The following is a 22,903-nucleotide window of genomic DNA, read 5'->3' as shown; positions in this document are numbered from 1 at the left end:
AAAAGGCGCCTCTAGCCAGGAAAGGGATTCTCACTGGGCGCGGGGCCCTCTTAGGCACGGGACCCGAGTCAGGGGAATTGGTGGAATAGGCCTAAGGCTGGCCTTGCCTCCTGAATCTAAATATCAGTCAACCCCAAGCAAGTGTGCTTGCAGAGCATGAATGCAATCAGGACAAGGGGGGGAAAAAGCATTATTTGACAAAGTCGCTAACATAACAAAAATGCAGAAAATTCAGCCAAAACCAACCTATTGCATCCCCCTTCTGCCCCCACAGATCCCAAAATTCACAATCATTTCCCTGTGAGAAGCAAGGACGTTCCCTCTAGTCTGCACTAACTAACTATGCCATGGCAGTTACTAGGAATTCTGGGATAGCATTTGTAAACACTAAAACCACGTGCATACAACCACATGGAGAGTCATCATCCTGACCTTAAACATGTAGCCACCTGGAAAACCGTGACATCAGTGTTATTATATTGAAGCTAAACCAGTATCCATTATTCTACTTATAGTGTCGCATGCCAAAACATTTGGAAGACAGACAGAACTCTTGAGTGCTTAAGCATTATAAGGGGACAAGTCATTTTAATCTTAAGAACCAAAATGTAATAGTATGTGTAATGTGTTTCATGTGCACAGTAAAGAATACATAGGCAATGTTGAGATAATTATCCTTTTCTTACATGCCAATGAAAAATTCATGTTTAAACTTGAGGAGTCCTCTAGGATGTTTCTCTGGTGAAGCACAAGTTTTCAAGGTCTCACGCTGGTTTCTAAAATGATGCAAGCTTAGTAGTGGTATTATACAAGAAAGATACTTTTTCTTACAATTAGATTACATCAACTTAGTTGTTTGAAAAACTTTAAGATGGCTGACCTGTATGTGTGGAAAACTGTCTTGTTGAGCGCCTTATTAAAGTCCACTTTGTAAAGTTATCTAACACACTCACTGCCTCACTTCTTGTTTTACATCACACAAGAAGAGCACAGAATACTCTTCCCATACACAGCAGACTTTTTTGTAAACTCATCCTCCACAGCTCACTTTTTAGCTAGGCACCTCTGAGGCACCCACCCAAGACCGAAGTGCCTTAATATGCAAAATTATGCTTTTGATAGTAAAAATCCAGAAAGATTTTCCAGTAAGTGGAGGTGTAAGACACTGCAGTGGAGAACTGGTAAAGCATTAATTTATCTCTCATTATGGAAATTTTACTCATCTCTTTGCTCTTCAACAAGGTCTACGAAATAAGCACACCTTCCATGCATTACATTTATAGTATCCGTACATGGAGGTGCCCTCTTAAAGCACACATTAATACACACTTCTGAAAATGCTGAAATACCATTTAAGGTGCTTAATTTTAATTTCCAGCTAAACCTGAGCATATGACAGGCCTGTTACGTTGCACATGGAGCAATGGAAATGAAATGATTTTTCTTTATATTTAAGATCAAACTGAAGGCCCAATCCTGCAAACTATTACTTGTGTCTCGACTTTGCTGGGACTTGCATGAGTAAAAACTATCGCATTACAGAAGGCCTCATCATGGTGGCCATTCCACACACTGCTACAACATAGCATCTGAATTTTTAACTCCGAATTCACATCCCCGCAGAACACTTTTCAAAAAGGTCCTGAAGTCTATTTGGATTGATAAGTTTTTGGAAAATGCATGGAAAGAAGTATGTGCCAGACTTTGAAAGGAACAAATCTAGATGTTGCCTCAGAACACCCAAGTCTGTGTTAAAGAACCGTATGTTAAAGGGAGCTTTAAAGCATCAGACTTAAGTGCATTTTAAGGGTTTAAAGTTTAAAATTCTTCATTATGAGTGATTAGTTGGGCTTTCTTTCTCTTTTAAATCAGTGCAGTTTTTTAAAATGTGAGCCAAACATCTCTTCTCTTTCCAAATGACCTGAACTGAGTTTTTAGAGGTGAAAGTCTTGAAACAAATCAAAACTTTAAGAAACTTATTTCCTCTGCCCTCCTTCACTTGCCTATCCTCACACCACAAGACACATGTTCAATCTTCTGAAACTGAACAGCTCTTTATTTCTAGTCAGCGGGTCTTTGATTACCCTTGGAATTAGCCCAGTCGATATTTCAAGTTCATATTCTCCTTACTTGACCTCAGATGTCTGTATGCATTGAGCAATTCCCTGGAACTATGGTAATTGACTTAATGCGGTCATCTTTCTGATATCCAATCTCTCACCCGATCTCTACCCACATGGGCCACTGAGAAGACCATTATTCGTAGTACTTTTTAATTTTAGTTCTTTGTGTCTGCAATATACTAGGTAAATATGAACTCACTGATAATCTGAAAAACATACTAAATCAAGCCATGATGGTTTGTTCAGTTCTCACCAAATTCATTCAGTGTATAAAAGGACATTTCTTCCAGAAACAAGTTAAATGGATAGGTGGGTGTTTGCTGTAATGTACTGTACAGGATCAGAATAATGCTGAAAATGATTGATACACATAATTCCTGTTTGGCTTCCGGCCATGATGCAGTCATATGCTTTATCTCTGGTTCAGACTATAGTCTTTTATTTCCCCTCCCCTTTTGAATCATAGTACATCCCATTCCATTTCAGAATCAGCAGATCAAGCACACAGCCTTTCTAAATGATGTCACGACACTGATTGCTGGCAGAGTGCCTTAACAACAAATTGGAGAGCTGGACTACGTAAATACTGTATATTATTTGGCAAAATCGCTTGTGGTTGTGTTCTGCAGCAGTTTCCAAGATAACCACCAACTTTACTTGAAACTTGGCAACTTTATTCAACCACTTTAGGGTTCCAATTGTAAAGCTGGCTTGCAAGAAGTTTCGCTGCTGGTTTTGCTGCTACTACCACACTTAATGCTACTGTGTTGCAGTCAAATGACAGCGGAAGAGGGTTAGTTTGATAAGCCAGAATTTGAGCTCATCCAAAGTTTCAGCTTGAAAAATACATGCTTTAATAAGAGATCCTCTTTGCTTTTGTAAAAACAAATATACCACTTAGCGTTTAACTGAGCAAATTATTTAAAGTGACTATTTAGACACTCTCATGGAAAACCACTCTACTACCATTTAAACAAAAATAATTTAGAAAAAAATTGAACATGAAACATTCCTCATAGCTCCCAGAAAATTTTGGTAACATTAGCACTACCAGTAAAACATCCACTGAAAATCTGAGCACATTTATTTTGAAACATGCTTTGTTTTTAGGACCATTTAGATGTCACTAATATTTGTAAATGATCAGGTAGGGGGATAAATCCCAGGAGTGCAAGAAGCTGTAGTACGTCTTACAGCAACTGCTCAGATTAAGGGAAAATAGCCCCTTCTAGTTGTGACAGCTGAAAATTCCAGATCTGTAAAAGTGCCCGGAGTCATCACACTGAAACCACACATTTATGGCCACCTATTTCTGTTACATAATGCAGTAACAGTGACACGAGAGCTCTTGGAAATCTGTCCATCATAACAATGCCTCAGAAGGCACCCTTTCCTTATTCTTTAAACAATGTTGACATGCCAAAGTCTAGGACCATGCCACTATATCAAAACAATACCATTTCCCTTGGCTCTTGGCCAGGAACCAATAGAATGCCAAAGTCCTAGTTCAAAAGTCTTACTACTAACAACAATTTGGCAGATTTATGAATCTAAGTAACGAAAATGCCTCCCTTCCCTTCCACCCCTTCTTGCCAATATTTATTAATGATTAGTTCAGTATGTGAAAGGTTCTAAAAGGGGTAACACACAACTAATCTCAGAGGTCCTTGGAACCACTGAGATAATTCTGAGGAACTCTTCTCCAAACAAAATTGTTTTCCACTGAAAGACTGTTCACATGCAATGAAGAACAAGAAAATAAAGAACTAATTCAATGAACCAATCACTAAATTTACCCCAGCCCAGCTGCTGGATTTAAACTTTTGCATGGACTTCTCTGACAGGGTTTCTTTGGTACTACGTTATATTTCCTGAGCAACTAAGGAAGAGAGTCAATGTATTGCCTATTGGAGAACTATTTGGCTCCAAACTGTTACTTTCCCATAGAACAAGTAAAAGGTAACAGTGTTAATAACAGCATAAACTATATGATACACTAAATAGTTCTAGTATGTAGCTGCTGCATGTTATTATAATAGACTACACAAAATAACGGGAAAAGCTTTATTTGCTTGACGGAGTAGGAATAAATCCAACTCTCTCAACTAAGATTTATCGAGACTCTATGGATATGAATGTTTAAATTTGTGCAATCCTTTGAAAATTAGATACTTTAGTAACACAGAAGTGAAGGGAAATAATCCACAATGGTAGAAAGCTTTCAAGACGAGAAGAGAGCACATTAAAATGTTACAGGTCTGAGCAAGGAAGAGCTGAAAGGAAGTGTTTCTTTATGACATTAGATGGGTTATACATGCGACGTGATTTACAAATAGTAATGTCTAAATAACAAAATGGGTTGTAACTTCTGATAGGTGATAGGTGTTATTTAAGAGGGGGAAATACCCATTAAAAAAAATAGAACGATCATTGTAAGTAGCCATAAGGACTGGCCAATGAACTGTGCTTATCTTCTGGAGACATGAGTAAAGTGTCCCTTTAATCTGCCAACGCAGCTCATGTGATGGACACTCACTGTTTAAAGCAAATTTGCCTAACTCCTCAAAGATAAGTAGAAGAATGATTTACAAGTGAAATGTTCAACAAATAGTTTTTTGGGGTGTAATTTAAAAGGGTTGTGTATGCTTTGTGGTGTGGGTTTCTTCACCTTTTGATCATCCACATCACCTTCTAACTGAAACTTATTCATGACTCTTGACTGTTAACACCTCTCCGTTGAATTTCTTTTACAAACATGCCCTATTTTGCAATTCACAGCCTCCAATACAAGTGCCATTATGGAATACACATGCAAATACACAAATGAATATACATGTTATCCCTTCCACTGCAGTAAGTCAACCTGCCATTATAATGCAAATATAATGGCCTCATTATCCAGTAAACAACACCCACTCACCTGCTTTTACTGAAGCTAATAACTCATCTCTGAAATTCCTACATTTCTGGTTTAAAGACAAATTATACGGCCACACTGCAATTCACTGTTCCTTTTCTCAGTTGCTTATCATGTAGTTCTATCACAGTGTTCATTTGCATACTCTCCATCGTGGAAAAAAATCTCATAATGAGACCTTTGGTTGAAACATTTCAGTGGAAGCCTACTATACCACATCACTTTTCTCCCCCCACTTCACACTTTGAAAAGGAAAACAGCTAAGCAGAACAAGGACTAGCTGAATTTCCAAGAATCAAAGAGCATACAAAAAAGCCTCCTTTTTACCCAGGGTATGAAAATGACTGCAAAGGCTGGAGGAATAGTTTAATGCTAATAAAAACACAATATCAGGATACAGTGATGTCAGGTTTGAAAATCATGTTTTGGATTTTTTTCCAGTCAGACTGTAGGTACATGCCTTACCTGGCTAAAGGCATTTTAAAACTAATATGCATTATAAAGCATTTTTTTTAGTCACATTGTGTAAGTCACCTAGATCACAGGATTTAACAAGGATGACAAAGATCATCAAGAAAAAGGAAGGCCTTGCTACAAATCTCTTCTCCATTTCTCTCTTTCTCCCCTAGGATTGGGGTTTTTTTTTCCTTCAGTGCCCCTGACCTTGTAGTCCTTAAACTCCACAATCCTTCCCCCCCCTCTTCTCCCCCTTTACTGCGCCTGCCTTTGTGTGTGTCTGTCACTCACCAGCAAACCAAATGAAAGCTGATTCATGAGAAGCACAAAGCCAGAAAACAGACTTTCCACGTACAAATTCTCTCACAGATATTCCCCCAAACTAGCCCGAACGCCCAGGCTGTAGGCACCGGATCTGTCTTTATCAGAAAGGAAGAGTTTTCTTTTTGTCCAAAGAAACTATTCCTCTCCTGCTCCTCCCGTTCTCCCCCATAGCACCAGACACCCTTTTTGCATCAAATAAAACAACAATACATGAAAGCTAGATGCAGAAAATCCCACCAGCTATCACATTCAATCAGAAAAATCCTCCTGAAGTGGAAAAAGAAAACAGGAATCCACTGCAGTTTTAAAGCACCTCCCGGGGCTCTTTAAAGAACACAATAAAATGCGATGACAGACTCGGCGCAGGAACAGAAGGAAACCCACTGAAACGGAGGAAAGTGGGGCAATAACAGCAACAACTGATACTAAGAATCATGAAGTCTTTAAAGAAAAAAAAGAAATGATGAACACGCTTCCCTGCATTATAAAGCTAAATAAATACACCAGCCAGCCCGAGGTGCTGAGAGGAGCTGAAAAGCAAAGTTTGAGATGAGAGCAGCAGCCCAGCCCGGCCCAGCGGAGGAAAGCTACCAGCTCACTAGTTTTTAAACATTTTTAAAACTATATTTGTCAGCCATGTTGGAGAAGCTTCAGAAAAAATTCGTTCCCCTCTTTCTACTTGTAGATCAGGCAGCGGAGCCCGGCATCCCAGCCCCCAGCAGCACGCTAGCCAAGCCCCGCTGAAGGAAAGGGAGAGTTTCGTGGCATTAAGATAACCGCTCTGACCTCTTTATGTCCCTCAGCCTTGCGGCAATCCAGCAAATGCAGCCTGCTCCCCTTGCTACCAAATCCTAAAGGGCAGCCATCTTGCTTCCTTCTGCTCCTTTACGAAAGCAACCCGAGCCTCCACATCAATATTCATAAGGCCCCTTTGACGTCTGTTCTCATCACTTGGTGAAGCCCCAGTGTTGCTGTTCTCCGGCTCCCGGCAGCGGGCGTGACTCGCATGTGAACTGGCTCCACCGCGCCGTGGGTGCTGCTGCGGCACCACACCTCCTGGCTCGCTCGGGCGCTCCAACTCCCTCCCAGGCTCCCCACACAAAGCCTGGCAATGTTTGGGGGGCTGTACAATGGACGGGCAGGACAGGACAGGGCTGCCCCGAAGCTGTGGAGTGGAGTCCGAAAAGAGAAGGGCCTGGATGGTTCGGGGTGTGTGTGGCTGTGTGTGTGTGTGTCGCTTCTTTTTGTTGTTGATTCCCCTGTTCGTTGACAGGCCCTTTGCAACCCAGTGCAGCCAGAGGAGCTGGCACGCTTGCCCTCCCCCCACGCCTTATTTGGCATCCCTATGATTCCCCCTCGCCGTTGGCACCCTCCTCCCCGGCCTGCAGCCCAATGGGGAGGAGTGGTTATCTGCTCCCCCATCTCTGTCCCTTCTCCTTGGATGACGGGAGAGTATAGGAGATTCCCCCCTCCCCGGCTTTCTCTCCTATCCATCCTTGTGGCTACTACTTGGCTGCTGCTGGGTCCATTGCCAGCGCCCTCACTAGGACACCGGCAGCGGCGGTCATGGGTAGGGACTTCGCTGCTGCCATGGCTTCCACCTCTATCACACTCAAGGGAGCTCCTCAGCCAGAAGAAAGGGCCAGGGGGAGAAGATGGCAAGAGCCCCACCTGGAAGGCAAAGCCCCCCGTAGCGGGTCCTGCTCCCCCTGCAGCAGCCCCACTTTCTGCCACAGCTTCCGTTCCCTCTTTTCCCTCCACAAGCTCTGGGGTCACCTATCCTCCAGCCCCCAGACCGTACGCCCAGGTGGCCACAGTCCTGCCCGCCCTGTCATCGGCCCCTGCCCTAGTTCCATCTTTTGGTGGCCGGGGCCCTTTTCCCACCCAGACCAGGAAGCATGGCGTCCATTGCCTCCTGGTGTCCACCTTGTCCCACATGGAGACCTACATGAGGGCATTGGCATGGGTGGTGGGGCCCACAGCCATTGTGGCAACCTCCAAGATGTACGGGAAGGTTGTCTTCTTCCTGGCATTGGAAGCCACTGCCCAAGAGGCGGAGAAGAAGGACCTTATGATGGAGGCATCTATGTTCCCCTTGAACCCTGGAGTACCTGGGTGTAGGGAGGTTTTCACCTCTGTCCCACTCTTCCTCCACAGTGCTGCCCTATTGCCATTCCTTTCTTCCCTGGGGAAGCCTTTATCTGTCATCAGCCCTCTCCCGTTGGGCTGCAAGGACCCTGCCCTCCGCCACACTCTCTTGTTCCACCAGCAGGTGCAAATCCAGCTGCTGCCAGTGGTGTGTGATGGAAAGGAACTCGAGGGATCCTTCCTGGTGCCATCAGGGGGCCCAGTACTTGGTACATTATTCCTCAGGTGGGCTTGAGGTTTCCTCTGCCAGGCAATGGGGCACATCTGGAACCCAGCATGGAGGGGCTCTAGGAACCCCCAAGATCTGGGAGGGTGCCAGCCCCGTTACCACTGGCAACCCTGACTCCTTGGTCTCCGTAACCACCTCTCCTTCTCCTTTGCTCATTGTCGCTTCTGCTCAGCCCCTGGGGGTAGCCCCCCCATTGCACCCAGATGAGCAGGCAGGCCCCACTACCACTGTGCATAGTCAGTTAGGGCCTGCAGAGGAGAGGGCAGCAGAGCTGTCACCAGGAAAGGGCCCGCCCCAGGAGGAGATTCCCCTTCCCCCAGTTGTCCCACCCTTGCCTCCCAGACACCCCCCCCATACCATCAGCCTTGCCCCCTGGACCCACCCATGCTGGTCAAACCATCTTGGGGAGAGGTGTGCCTGTCCCAGGGAAGTGCAACAAGTGGAAAGCATGGTCTCAGCACCTCCCACAAGCACCTCCCACTTGGCATGGAAGGGGAGAGTGTTTTCCCCAGGAATTGAAATAGCAGGGGTGTTCAAATTACAGGGGAGGGGGTCAGGACTGATGAGGGGTGAGTCTGTGAGGGTGAAGACTGTGAGGGTGAATAGTAAAAAGTGAAAAATGTTTCATGGCCATTTTATTAGATTTTAAAATCACACAAATTAAAGTTGGCTACTCAAGCCTTCTATGAAGCACTACACCTACATCCTTTTGTTCAACCCTGCATCTGTCTCCTTTGGGAGATGGATTGTGGCTCCCGCTTCTTCCATGCCCTGGAGAAAAAGAGGGGGGCTAAGAAGCATGTCACTGCCTTTTGGCAGAGGACTGCATCCTTCTCACGGATCTTGTGGAGATGCGCAGGAGAGCCAGGGCCTTCTGCACCAGCCTTTTCTCCCTGGATCCGACTGATGCTGATGCCTGCAGGGTGCTCTGGCATAGATTCCCAATGGTCAGCGCAGGCAACCAGGACCAGCTTGGCTGGAGCTACCTCTCACTCTGGTCAAGTTCTCAGAAGCCCTCCGTCTCATGTCCACTAACATGGGTGGTGCATCACATAGGCTGGGGAAGGCAGTGCCTCCCCAAACAGCCTGGCATGGCCCATGCTCCTCCCCAAAGCCCTGCTTGCCTTTCCCCCTTGGCCCCAGCCCAAGCAGCTGCTTCTGTTCAGGGAAGTGGTGTGCTAGGGCTGGGGATAGGACTAGAGTGGCCGGGACTTGGGATGGCTGGGGCCGCTCAATGCTGGGGGGCTCCCGGCCCTGGGTTGCTCTGCTTAGCGCTTGAGTGGGGAGGTGCAGGTGCTGCCAGCCCTGTGTTTGGGGGGGGGACCAGTGGTGACTGCCCACCCTGGGCTCAGGGAATGAGGGAGCTGGTGGCCAAGGGGATGGGGGGCTCCAGCGGGGGAAGTGAGCAGATCCTTGGGTGGGGGGGAGCAGGCTGAGGGTTAGCCTCTCCCAACCTGCAGTTCATCTAATGTTCATCAACTAAGTTGTCACTGGGCATGGTGACCAAATCTTTAGAGAGTGGAGTGCTTCCCCTGTCATATAAGCGAGCTGTGCTCGCCTTGCAGCCAAAGAAGGGGAACCTCTGTGGCCTTAGGAAATGATGTTTCACCTCACTCCTCATTATAGCAAAGGCCATCCTGCTGTGCTGGGATCCGTGCTGGCAGATGTGGTTCACCCTGACCAGACCTACACTGTCCTAGGCCGTACCATCTTTGATAACCTTTATCTGCTCTGGGACCTCCTAGAGCTTGGTAATAGAGATGGTCTGTTGTTTGCCCTCCTGTTCCTGGACAAGAAGAAGGTGTTTGACAGAGTGAACCACTCATATCTCCTGGGCACTCTGTAGGCATTTGGCTTCAGACCCCGATTTGTGGGTTTTCTCCAGGTGCTATATGCTTCCGTGGAGTGTTGGGTCAAGCTCAACTGGACCCTGACCAAACCTGTCAGCTTCGGACGAGGGCTGCGTCAAGGCTGTGTGCAGTCAGGCCAGCTGTATACTCTGGACATTGAGTCTTCCCCTGGAGGCTCTGATATAAGCAGCAGCTCTTTTTTCTTCATCCGAGAAGTTTTCCATGAGTCCTCTCCAAGCTGCTGGTCTTCTACCAGGACCTCCTCCTGACTTGGAAGCTGGTCTCAGTGACCAGCTCCATGGTGGTCACTGAGGGAGTAGATATCCTCATGGAGCCGCTGCCACGCAACCTTCAGCTTGGTGTGCAGGTGGTGGAGTCCCCCTCGGTGTGCCAGAGGTTAGTCCCTGGCAGGAGCCACCAGAATCAGAGACCTCCTGGACTACCACTGGGGATGGGGCTGAAGGGACCCCCTGGCACTTGGTTGGTGCATGGGACACTACATCCCTCATACTCACTAGCGCGTACTCCAGGAGGTGAGGGCAACCTTACTGCCTGCCTCTCTGGCTTTCCTTTAGTGGATATGTGGGAGGGTGTTCCTGCTTGCCCCTTACCCATGGCCCTTCGGACCTTTTTATTGGGTCCCTGCCCTGCGAGTCCCCACCTCCCTCAGTCTCCTCCTCCCTGTAACCTGAGTCGGCTATGCAATTTGCAGCCGGTTCACTTCTGGACTGCACCAAGGACATATTTGTACACACTCGTGCACCACACTTTTCATTTCCTCACCCTTGTGTCCCAAGTGGCAGGACCTTTAGCCACCTATTAAAACCAAGCACACTGCTCATGCTTGTGACCAATGGGTGCTGGAAGGGAATTGCATATGGAAATTTGGGGGAGGGATTTCTTGCTGAGATGAAATAAGGATGGCAAGGAATTGTGAAAGTGGGATAATCCTAATTAAAACATGAGTATATGCGTGATCTAGAATGCCAACAGAAGAAAATTCTTCTGCGGCAAGTGATGTGCCTTTTTTGAGTGCCAGAAGGAGGGAGCTGACACAGGACTTTCTCCACAGTCATCGCCACAGTATAGCTGCAGTGCAGCGGAGTGAGCAAAACATTAAACAACACTACCACCACCACCAAAAAAACCACCTCTCAAGGCGAACTATCCAAGCCCTTGTCTTTAGGGCAGCCCTGTCCTAGTCTTGCTCATCCACTGTACAGCCTCCAAAATAATGCCAGATGAGAACAGATGTCAAAGGAGCTTTATGAATATTGATGTGGTTGGTTCTCGACCTTTAAAAGTAATTGAGTCATCATTTCCCCCCCCCCCACTAGCCGATGCCCACCTCCTGTTTATTCTGGCCATGTGAGCTGCAGAGAGAGCATGACAGTCACTTTGCACAAAACAGAACTTTAACTTTAGTCTTCCTCTGACTTTCTACTTAAACATTTTGTGACCACAATAATAATAATGGATTATATGGTACCTAGCCTCTTCAACAAAAAATCCTGTGTTCTCAGCATTTCAGTCCATGTGCTGAAGCAATGGATCTGGAGATAATTAAAAAACAGAGAAAACTAGACCTCTGGCGACATGGGCTAGATAACCAGTCACTTTCACACATCTCTAAAATCTGTAACTGGGTTACACAAGTGACTTTGGTTGCTTTCTTTGTGAGCAAGACTCACTAGAGCACTCTGAAACGATGACTTTATTTTTCTCTGCTAGAGGAAATGATTCCATGTGCACTGATTGCTTGAGTCTTGGAGCTAAATTCTGCTTTGGTTACACTTGTGTAATCCCACTTACATCAATGGGCTTCTACAGGAGTACTCAAAAATGGAATTTGGCCCTTGAGTATTTTCTTTTTAAAAATAAAAAGTCACTGGTTACTTCAGGGCTCAATCCTGCAAACACGTATGCATGTAAGCAACTTTACTCACATGAGAACTTGGACTCCATGTGAGTAGTTACTTATATTTGTACGTGAGGATTGCAATCAGGCCTTTAGTGTTCACACCATAAAGGCCTAGCTTTCAAATAGAGGTCTAGATCCTCAGGTTGGCTACTCAATATCCAGTGCAGGACTCAAAGGAGAGGAAAGGCACCTTTTCACCCCTTATCTTGGGGTCTCAGGGTTGCTCTAACCCATCCTGGCTAATCATGGTCCCTAAGGGCTGTTACATAGCTAATGGTTGTTGGAATAAAGCAGTATTCTTGGCCAAGCCCTCTCATATCCAGAGGTGCTTACCACACCAGTGAGAACAGAAAGGGGTGGCTTAGAGCCAGCTATAGTAGACAGAAAGCCCTTATCTGTCCTGTTAGGCTATAAGCATGGAAAAATCCACAAGGAATTTATCAGGACAGAAGATCTGGCTCAGTAATTTCAGTGAAGAACAATTTAGAGGTTATTTTGGCAATAAATTATTACATAACAAATAATTTTATTGCTTGTTCTCTGGGGTCCGGAACATGCATAGAAGGGAGCTGCCTCTCACCCACAGTGCACCACATGTTCATGGGGAATATGGTGCTAAATCATTCATAGACAACCTGATTCTGGGTCAGGGTTTCATATGTAGCAGAGCAGCTTTGTCACTGTGATCTATTGAAAGCCAGCCCTTGTCACAAGCTCATTGCTTGGTACTTTAATTGATTTTTAAAAACATTTCTGCAATGTGAAAATGTATGTAGTGAAAGGTAAAAGAGAGAAGAAAAGAAAAGAATGATGAAGAAATTTTTTTCTTAATAACAAGGAGGGACTTGTCCAATGTATCACCATTTTTGTTCTGTGTTTGTATAACATCTAGTGCAATGGAATCCTGGGCTATGACTGGGGCTTCTAAGCAGTATGATGATGATAGTTATCAAACTGAAATGGTTTGTTTAAACCATGTCAGAACAGTATGTCAGTTTCTTTTTTTAAAGTTTTCTTTTCAAACCAGAACCAGCAAAAAAAAAAAAAAAAAAGCTAGAATTCTTAGTTCTGTGTGGTATGGAAAGAAAATTTCCTGGACAGTGAGATCTTTTTGTTTTCAAAGCCTGGACAGGATTCTCCTCTCACACTGGTTTTATAGTGGTATGAGATAATTAACTTCAGTTGAGTTTCACACAGTTTAAACTGATGTTAGTGATAGATATCAGAATGAGGCTCTCTGCAGACTAGTTTATCTGAAGATAGAAGTTTTTCGTTTTGTTTGCCAGCAGGTTTTGTCCTTTCACTGCAAGCTGCATTTGCCTAGCATCTACCAGTCTTACACCAGTATTTCAGGCTGTTTAAATTCTACATATTTAATAAAACAGAGAGGTTTTCCCCTTCCTGTTATCTTTATGAGGCAAATGATACAAAGAAGAGAACTATCTGACAGGCTACAGGCTAGCTGGTGAACACTGGTGTCACTTCATTGAATTCAATGGAGCTAAGCTGATTTTATACCAGTTGTGGTTCTAGGACTGTATCTTTTGTATCTCTCAGTTTGCCTAATGAAGATACAACATTTACAAGTTTAAATTAGGGAGGCAAGATGGGTGAGGTAATTTGGACCAACTTCTGTTGCTTGAGAGACAAGCTTTCAAGCTTACATAGAGCTCTTCTTCAAGCATTTCTATCTGCATTGTTCTTTGGTGTTTGCATTATGTTTGGTAAAATGATCCTTAAGGTCACCTCTTTTTCATTTCATCTTTGAAATCTCTCCCCACCTTCTTCCACGTCCTTCTCTGTTGTAACAGGTGGTTCTTGTCGGCCTGAAATCTTCTCTGGCTCGCACCCAGCTTGGAAACAAGCCTGGCCTTTCTTGCCAACTCTCTCCCCCCACCCACCCCTTACTTCCACTATGACATTTGTTGATTTAAAAAAAGGAGAACACATCCCCTCTTTTCCTCCACGCTAGCAAGCAACTGCAAACATGGATAACTTGAAGTTTACAAAGAAAACAGCAGGTTCTGCATAATGAATTTGGATTTATTTTTCTGTCTATGCAGTTAGGGCAAAAGAAAAGCAAAAGACAAGGCACACACGACCTACTCCCAAAGCTAGTTTCAGTAAATGGGTGCATTCTTAAAATGCTTCCTCTTATAGGTGTGGTTAACTGCTTTTGCTCTTTTTTTATTTGTGTGTGTGTAAAAGATAATTTACTGCTTTTACAGCAGTCTGTTATAATCGAGTTCCTCACAGACTTGATAAAGTCAGGATCAGTGCTTCTGATGAAACAGCAGCATTTTCTTTCTCCACAAAATGTAACCCACACTATCCCCTGCTCAGTTCTGCTGTTCTAAACTACCTTTAGACCTGCAGACCTCCTGGCTGACCCAGTGCCCCTGTCACATGTTGATAGACAGCAGCTATCTTTTGGCTTTCAAATCTACTGCTGTCCATTACACGTGCAGCTGTCAAGTGCAGCTTGCTTTACAATGCAAATCTCTTGACTTCTATTAGCAGCCTAATAGGAGGCACATAGAGCCAAAATTCTCTCCTGGAGTCATTCCAGTGACTTCAATGGATTTACACACAGAAAATCTGACGCATGTGTCGATCTATCTCCGCTTATAAAATGGGAAAAATGCTCCAATTAAAATGCTCAGATAGCACGGTGATGGCTGACCTTTTAAAAGCCAAATTAGATAGGAAGGAAAAACAAAACAAAGTCACAACTGGTAGCCAGTTCCTAGACTTGAAAATGAAAATTGAAATCATGATGCAATGTATTTGCATCCATTCCTAGCTTCCAAATGCTGATTCCTGAAGAACAAAAGACTAAAACATATGCCACATATTTGTGGGGTAAGTGACCTCTGTACAGTACATCAGTAGTTGTTGTGAAGGATGCCAGACCTGCTTGTTTCTTTTGTCTGATGGCAGCAGTGCTTGCAGAGTTAAAGAGCATGTTAAACTCAGCAGAAATGCGGGAGGTCTCGGAAAAGTTATTTTTAAAGAAAACACTCCCTCCTCATTAAACTTTTACAGTGTGCGCATAAAGTTCTAGCCTGAAGTTATAAAAAAAATTGTGATGAATATTTTTCAAACAAGGTTTTGTTTTTTTAAAAAGGACACCCAATTTTACTAGGTCTTGAAATTCGCTTAGCTCAAAAATTGTTTGTTCTGCCTTTCTTTAGGCCTATTTTTTGAGCCATCTTTTTCTTCTAAAAAATTGATCCTTGCAGTTGTGTGAAATGCAAATAATTAAACGTATGGCTTCTTGTAATTCCTACAGAAAAAGCAATATCTATACATACACTGTTGTAGTGGTTAGGAACATCTTTTATTCATTTTGGGACACAATGAATTTGACAATGTGACTTTTCAGAAAAAAATGTGGTCTAATGGCCTGAGCACAGGACTAGAAACTAGAAAGTTCCGTGGGCTATTGTGGCACTGAGATTTAATAATTCTGTGGCCTTGGGCAAGTAATTTTTAGGGTAGCATTTTAAAACTGTGTGCTCAACTGTGAGAGTGTATGCTCAGTTTGGACAAGCTGCTACCATAGTTATATGTGCAAACTGGAAAACTGCATGCACAGAAGATCAGAAGCATTATTGGCAATTTGCATGTCTGAGTATGACATTTGCCTATACAATTGAAGTAATTGCAGGTACATATTAGGTGAATAAGTGTGGCCTAGTAAATGGTGCGCTAAACAGGGATGTGAGATGGCTGTCTCCTATTCTCAGCTTTGCTGCTGGCTGACCTTGGGAAAGTCTCTCCTTTTTGTGGCTCAGTTTTCCCATCAGTAAAATGGGGGTAATGATACTGCCCTGCTTTGAGATTTGCTGATGAAAGGTGTTCTATAAGTGCTAGGTAGTATTATTTGTAAATCTCTGATCCAACCCTCAGTGTCATTCTCATTTCTATTGTTTTATGAATGGCAATGTTTGTGAAGGATGTCAAAGCAGTTTGAAAGAGATCCAAATTGCGAGTCAAGGCCCAAAGTTCCCCAGGCTCTTCCAAAATGTTAGTGAGCAAACCAGGCTCTAATTTGTTGAAAGGATGCTGTCAAAGGGAGATTGGCACCAGCAAATGAATTAGATCTAGTGTCCAGGACAGATGGTCCCATGTGCAGTGTCCAGTTAAGAGGGTGAAGTTATAAAGGATCACAGAGAGACCTAGACAAAGGAAGTCCTAGTGAGTCAAAGCAGATTGGTTCAGTCAGGGGCAGGTATGAGCTGCGTGAGACCAGGAGGCAGTTCTGGAAGGAGGCAGAAAGCATTTCCTGGGGGAAAGATGAAGGCAAGAAAAGCAACACGAGATGAAGAGCCCAGGTTGAAGGTGGCAGTGACTGCAGCAGCAGAAGGCGTTACCTGCTGACTCTGAGCTGGAGAACTGGACTCCAGGTTTGGAGAGGGCTGAAATACTGGGAGCAAATAAGGGTCTTACCAACAGACATTTCTAGAGGTGGAGAGCTGAATCCTGAGGAACAGTGCCAGGGCCATGGGGAGTGAGGGATGTTTCCCTGCAGAGCTGTAACTAGGGATTTTTGTGCCCGAGGCAAGGGATGGGGGCAGTAAGTTTGGCTCTTCGGTGGTGGGTTCCTTTCGGCAGCAGGTCCTTCCCTCTGAGAGGGACTGGGGGATCCACCGCCGAATTTCTGCCGAAGAGCTGGACATGCCACCTTTCTCCCTTGCCGACAACCAGTGGCAATTCGGCAGAGGGTCCCTCAGTCACTCTCGGAGGGAAGGCCTTGCGGGCGAATTGCCGCCGAAGAGAGACTTTCTGTGCCCCTCACCTTCCACACCCAAGGCAAGTGCCTCTTTCACCTTGCCCTCATTATGGCACTGTTTCCCTGGTAAAGATGATCTCTCAGCAGAGAGGCTGTGAAGAGCAGGATTGCACTGCAGCTGGAAAGTCTTGGGTGGCTGTCATGGCAAAAGAATGGAAGGAGATAGACTAGAAGTGGGGGAAAACACTAGAGGATGGTGGGAATGCACTCCCAGCAGAGAGGCTGGGGGTGTTTCCCGCTGGGAAGAGTGGGGTTTTAAGGACTATGTGCCCTGGAGGTAATAGGGACTATGTTTTGGTTCTCTTGTTATGGGTTGATTAGCATATGTTTTGTAGTGAAGTGGCTCCCAGGAGGCGTATTATTCAAGCAAGAGAGTCAGTGTAGAATCCTGGGGTTACCTGAAAGGGGAAACTGAGGCAGACCTGCCTGTCATGCTGTGGACTGCTCCAGGGTGGGTCCTAGTGTATCTGTTTGTTACTTAGGTAAGAGGAGATAATGAGTTATATGAAGTGAATTCTTTGTCACACTGTATCCTATGTTAATGTAAAACGTGGCTTATTTTAACTGTATACAGCATGCAAGACCAAATTCTACTCTTCTTAAACTTCAGTGCAAACCCCTTTGACTCCAGTGAAGTTGCACAGGATTTATGTCAGAACTGAATTTTGTTCATTGTATTTATACCCTTACTCAGCCTATGGCCATTGTTGTGTTCATGAGTCTATTAATGTGTTATTTAGAATAATAAAGAGTTTGAGTAGGGAGGGAGGATTAAATTAACCAGAAAATACTCATGTTCTGTCTCACCTAACAGGAGTGCTGGAATAATTCGTACAGTGGGGCGTGCTGAAAGCTACTGAACTAAACTGTAAATCCTGTATATGATGGAAATCACTTTAAGCCAGGGGGTGTGGCAGCAACCCCAGCACCCTGAGTTCCAGCACTTATGTCATCTAATCATTTTATTCCCTGGAATCTAGAAAATTAACAAATACAAATCAGCAGGCCTTTACATTCTCACACTCCCCTTTATCTCTCTCTTTTACTCAGAGGGTATATCTACACTGCAGCTGAAGGCGACATACCCATGCTCAAGACCTGAGTTAGGTGCAGAACACCCAGGTGACCACTGGGGCTGCCGGGCCTGGGTAGTGTCGGGCTCAGGATGCTGTCGTTGTTGGTAGCGATAAAAGAGAAAATAGAACGTTTGAAGTAAAATGTTTCAGGTATTCCGTATGTGGATTCATTTATCACTAACCTCCTAGAATTTTGTAGAATCTCATGGAATCTTCCAGACTTTCTGAGAACTACCTTTTCCTCGAACCGCTTAGAATCTTGCAAGGACCTTTGCTGTCCGAGTAAGGAGCAAGCAGTTAATGAAAGAAAGGTGGAGCAGGCTGCCAGAATATCTGCTCCCAGACGACGAAGTGGGCTGCTAGAGGTTGTTCCATGAGAAACTCTGTCCCTCCTGAAGAGGCCTAATGATGGCCTATCCTCAACAGCTTGCACTAGTAAAAGTTAGTGGCATATATCACCTTCAGTTCAGTTCATTTAGACATTAATCATCACTGACGAGCTACACAATCACTGATCTTCTAAAGAACCTTTTACAGAATCCATGTTATCAGTGCCCCACAATGTAACTAGTGCAAGTGTCACATGGATAGATTTATGTCAGATCTGGCCCATCTTCTCTTGATGTACATTGAATATAAGTGGCCTTTTGTCTGTAGGGCTCTTTGAGAGAAACTTAGTGTGTGACTACTACTGAATGGCTCTGATATTGGATCAATTTGTTGTGTCAGTCATGAACTGCATTATTTTTAGACTATTTAAAAGTCTGCCCATGATTTTTGACATCTGGAAATTTTTACTGATGGATGTGTGGGTGAGGAAGTAGGTGCTTGGGGGAAATGAGAAGGCCAACAACTGTATTCACAGTGTTGAGAACATAACCTGTAGTTCAAAACTATGTCCAAGATCATCTTCCTTTTAGTGCCACTTTCACCATGTCTCCTACCTTCCTGGGAACTGGGTACTGGGAACCTTCTTCTTTAAAATTCAGGCTCTTTCTCCTCAACTTTAAAGCTTTCCATAACTCAGCTACTGCCTTCATCTTTGTCCTCATCTCCTCCTTTGTTCTCTTCTACTCTTTGCATCATGCCCAATCTAGCTTCTGTCTTGATTGCTCCTGGCTTCATGTCTCTACACCACTCCTGTAATCTTGGAATAATATTTAGAAAGCTATTAGAGAGCAGGGGATTGGTGACAATGTTGCAAGAAAATAAGGGACCCTATTGGTGTACACACGTGGAAGTTTCCCAGCACTGGACAACCATTATGGTGCATCTTAGTCAAATATAGGGCAAGAAATGACAGCCATGCCCCTATATAAGGGGAAAATATAGCACTCTGGTTCTGCAAAGACAGTTCAGGTACTATAATACATATCTGATTTATCAGAATGTTGCCATTATTTCCATGAACTATTGTCACTATGACTTCTCCATGACTTTCTCCATAATTTGCCATGAGAAACTGGCAGCTCTCACCATGGCTTAACCCCATCATCTCTTCAATTTAACATTATCAATCAGCAGACCCATATGCATTGTGAGGAGAGATTGACACACTGGTTTTACTTGAATGAAGTACTTGTGCAATTGCCAGAAGAGAAGGTTGCTGTATTTTAGGATGGGTGCTCATACTTTCTTTATAACTCAGCATTGTTTTCCAGGAATCTCTTTATTAGCGGTCATTGCCTTTTTTTATGATGGTCATGTGGGTGTGGCTTTTCCATTATTAGATGTACTGATGAAGTCTTGAGGAGTTGTGGGTGTTTGATTCAGGATGCCTTCTTTGCTTTTTGCACCGCACTCTCCTGCCTCTACAAAATAAATAACACATTGCATATTTGTTCTCTATGGCTGTATAAACAAACTCAGTGAGAAACAGATGGGAATATACATGAGAAGTAGGATGCATTTAAGTGGGAGATCCATGGCACTTGGGTTTTGAATATGAACTTCAGTATGACATTTATATCTGTTAGCCCCTACATATACTTTAGCTATATTAATTTAAATCAAATTGTGTGTATGTGTATGTGGTGTTGATGGTGGGACTTTAAAGTGTCATTCTATTCTCTGAACCTGAATGTCACTTTTCAGCCAGATGCAAAATAAAAGGGAAACTGTTAAGACTTACGGTTCTAAAACTGACTTTTTTTAGCAGTCCTATATTGAGAGTCTCTTACTTTCCTAACTTGTTCTAGGTGGTTTTCTTTGAAAATTGATTTATGCTAATATTGAAAATACGAATAGAAAACAAAGGTGTGATTTAGCATTGTTCTCATATGGCCATATTTGCAAACTTAGGTGACTAAAGTTAGGCTCCTAAATCTATATTCACACACCCAGCTAAAAAGTGGCTTTATTTTCAGAGGTACTGAACCCCTACTAATCCCAGTGAAGACTTGCAGGTGCCTACCACATCTGAAAGTCACTTTTATTTAGTTCCCTAAATATAGATTAAGACCCAGGATTTAAATGTTGGTCATAGTAAACAATTTGCCACACATGTACTAAGGCTGGAAATAAAAAGGCTTGACATTTAGAGAGAAGTGACAAGAATATATGGCACGTGCCACTAGTTACAACACAACCTATGACTTCCTGGCAGATTTGAAGACTAGTTCCTGTAGCAGAGTTAGAGAACAGCTAGCAAAAGAAAAACTGAACAGGATAAGCAAGAAGAGATGAATGAGACAGAGAGACCTATGATGGGGTACATCTCCAGCGTTGTTTTTTCAGATAATTACTGGCATTTGAAGAAATCTCAGCTATAAGTCTGTGGGGATTTTGTAAGCCCTCTTGTTAGTTTTATTGTTTGTTTTGCAGGGTGTCTTGAGAGTAGAGCCCAGAGACATAGGAGCTCTGGAAAAGGAGCTCTGACTGGCTCTAGGGATTGGTAATGGGCTTTGCCTTTCACCTCCAGATTATCAATTCAAATGCAAATATAATTCCTTTAACAAACTACTGGGAATTTTGTTGGTTGTTTTTCCTTTCTCCCTGTGCAATCGGAATTAAAAACCTGAAAAGAGGAGTTGATAGCACCTCTCCCCCTTTCTCTCTTGCTCTCTCTGGTTTTGTCTACATTAGAAATCTTGCGCTGCTAGAACTAAAATCATTTATTTCATTAGGTTCAAAATCCCAATATAGACAAAATTAAACCTGTTTGTATTCTGCTTAAACTAATTTAGCTTCATGCATAAGCATCACCTCATTATGACATAGCATCAATATTCCATTCTATAACAGAGCATTTCTATTTCAAACTTTCTTTTTGCATATACCAGATCCAGGTCTAGAAATAAACATTGTTTTTGGCTCCGATCTCTAATAATGTGTCAAGACAAAATCCAAAACACACCAGAACCTGGGAGAGTTTGCATGTGTCCGAACTTTGGAACTGATCCACCACTTATTCACACAATTTTTATACAGTTGTAACTATTGTAATCAATGAAGTTACCTCAGTGTCAAACTCATGTAGCGGAGTGCAGAATTATGTGCCATGAGCCCCTCTGAAAGTAAGACTAATTCTAAGATGTGTGCTTGTAGTATCACCATCTTACAGAATGAAACCATAGTTAGCCAAGGAGACTGCTTAAATCCTCCAGCATGATTGTTTTATACTCACAAGCCAAAGTGAAAATTATCTTTAGCGTAAGTTGTGGGTATATATTAATTTTTTTTTAAAGCAGAGATTGTTAGTCTGTCAGAACAACCCCATCCAATCCCTCTCTATTGTGACTAACAATGACTTTTGGTGGAGGGTTGTTTTTGTTTTAGTTTATGATTTTTATGGCAAGAAAGAACAAACTTTGGACCCAATTTTACTTCCTTTGAAGTCATTGGAAGCTTTGCCTTTAGTTTCCATGGGAGCTTTTGTTTAATAATTTGTTCTAATAGATTGTCTACAAGAAACAACCCTGTCTAAAGAAAGTGTCCATTTCCAGCAGGTTCATCAGAGGCTGCCTAGGAGCAGCTCAAGCTCCTGTATAGAAAACACAGGAGGGCAAGTAAGGAGATTGATGAATTCAGGATTTTCAAGAGCAAGTGTGAAAATATTAAACTAATAAGAAGCTCACTGAACTGAGAAAACGACTGACAGGTGAGGGAGTTTAATTGTAGTTTAACAAAAGGACAGAGGGGTGGGGAATTTAGCAAGAGGTGAATATTACCAGGGGAGAATTTTATGAGACTTTTAGCTTAAATAAAAGAGAGATCTTGAATAGCAGGTAAACAAGTGATTCTTGGGTGTTGCTATATCCCTCCAGGGCAGTTAGAGAGCAGATAAGGAAATATAAGAAACACAGTTCTTAGTTATTTTCCCCCTGAAAAACACCTGAGAGAGTGAAAGCCATTTTTGTTTAATATGATAGAGAACAACAAGGTCACCAAAATCTAAAATATAACATGTATTTAAATGACTTTTCCCCCTCTCAAGATCTTTACTTTGTTTTAATTAAAAATGGACATTGGACAAAACATTCATATCTGGATTTGGATCTGAACTTCCTCAAAACTCAGAGTGTTGGACCTGAGATAGTGACTTAACTCAGTTAGCTATGAAGTCTGGAACTGGATCTGAGTTCAAACTTCTCCAGAGTTCAGGGGGCAGGGAAGCTGGATCTGAGGTTTTATCCTCTAGTTTTAACATATCTGACCCCAGAAAGGATAAAGAAATAAAAATTGTCTTGTTTTGTATCAGTGATTGAGGTATTTTATTTAATGAAAAATGAAAATCACAATACAGAAAATAGGCCATGGCCAGTAAAGCAGATGTAATACCCACAGATACTTGGTAACAACCATACCAGAGTCAGTTAGGCAGCTTATTACACTAGAGTTGCACAGAAATGTCATGCTTCCTTTCATGAAACAGACACAATTTAACAGGACCATAGGAATAATAAGACAAAATTGACTGACAAAATTGATTGACAAAACTGATTGACAAAATTGGGTAATGGTGAGCAATGAAACATGCAAAAGCAAATGATCAAACTCCAGTAACCACCAATACATACAGAATGCTCTCAGTAGCCAGGGCAGGAGGGAGATAGAGCATATTAT

The 22,903-nt window shown here is 43.3% G+C and overlaps 1 protein-coding gene across 1 annotated transcript in view; it reads right to left on the bottom strand.

Annotated features, from left to right (window-relative positions):
* TET2 (tet methylcytosine dioxygenase 2) overlaps positions 1 to 6,898 on the bottom strand; it is a 96,206-nt gene extending 89,308 nt beyond the window's left edge. Inside the window, exon 1 of the mRNA XM_030564492.1 lies at positions 6,607 to 6,898. The gene's annotated coding sequence lies outside the window, so the exon portion shown is untranslated. The remainder of the gene's footprint in view (positions 1 to 6,606) is intronic.
* Between the last annotated feature and the right edge of the window lie 16,005 nt (positions 6,899 to 22,903).

The sequence above is a fragment of the Gopherus evgoodei genome, chromosome 5 (genome assembly GCF_007399415.2).
Source record: "Gopherus evgoodei ecotype Sinaloan lineage chromosome 5, rGopEvg1_v1.p, whole genome shotgun sequence".
NCBI classification, from domain to species: Eukaryota; Metazoa; Chordata; order Testudines; family Testudinidae; genus Gopherus; species Gopherus evgoodei.
The sequence above is the reverse complement of the archived record's forward strand: the minus strand, read 5'-3'. Positions and strand labels throughout refer to the sequence as shown.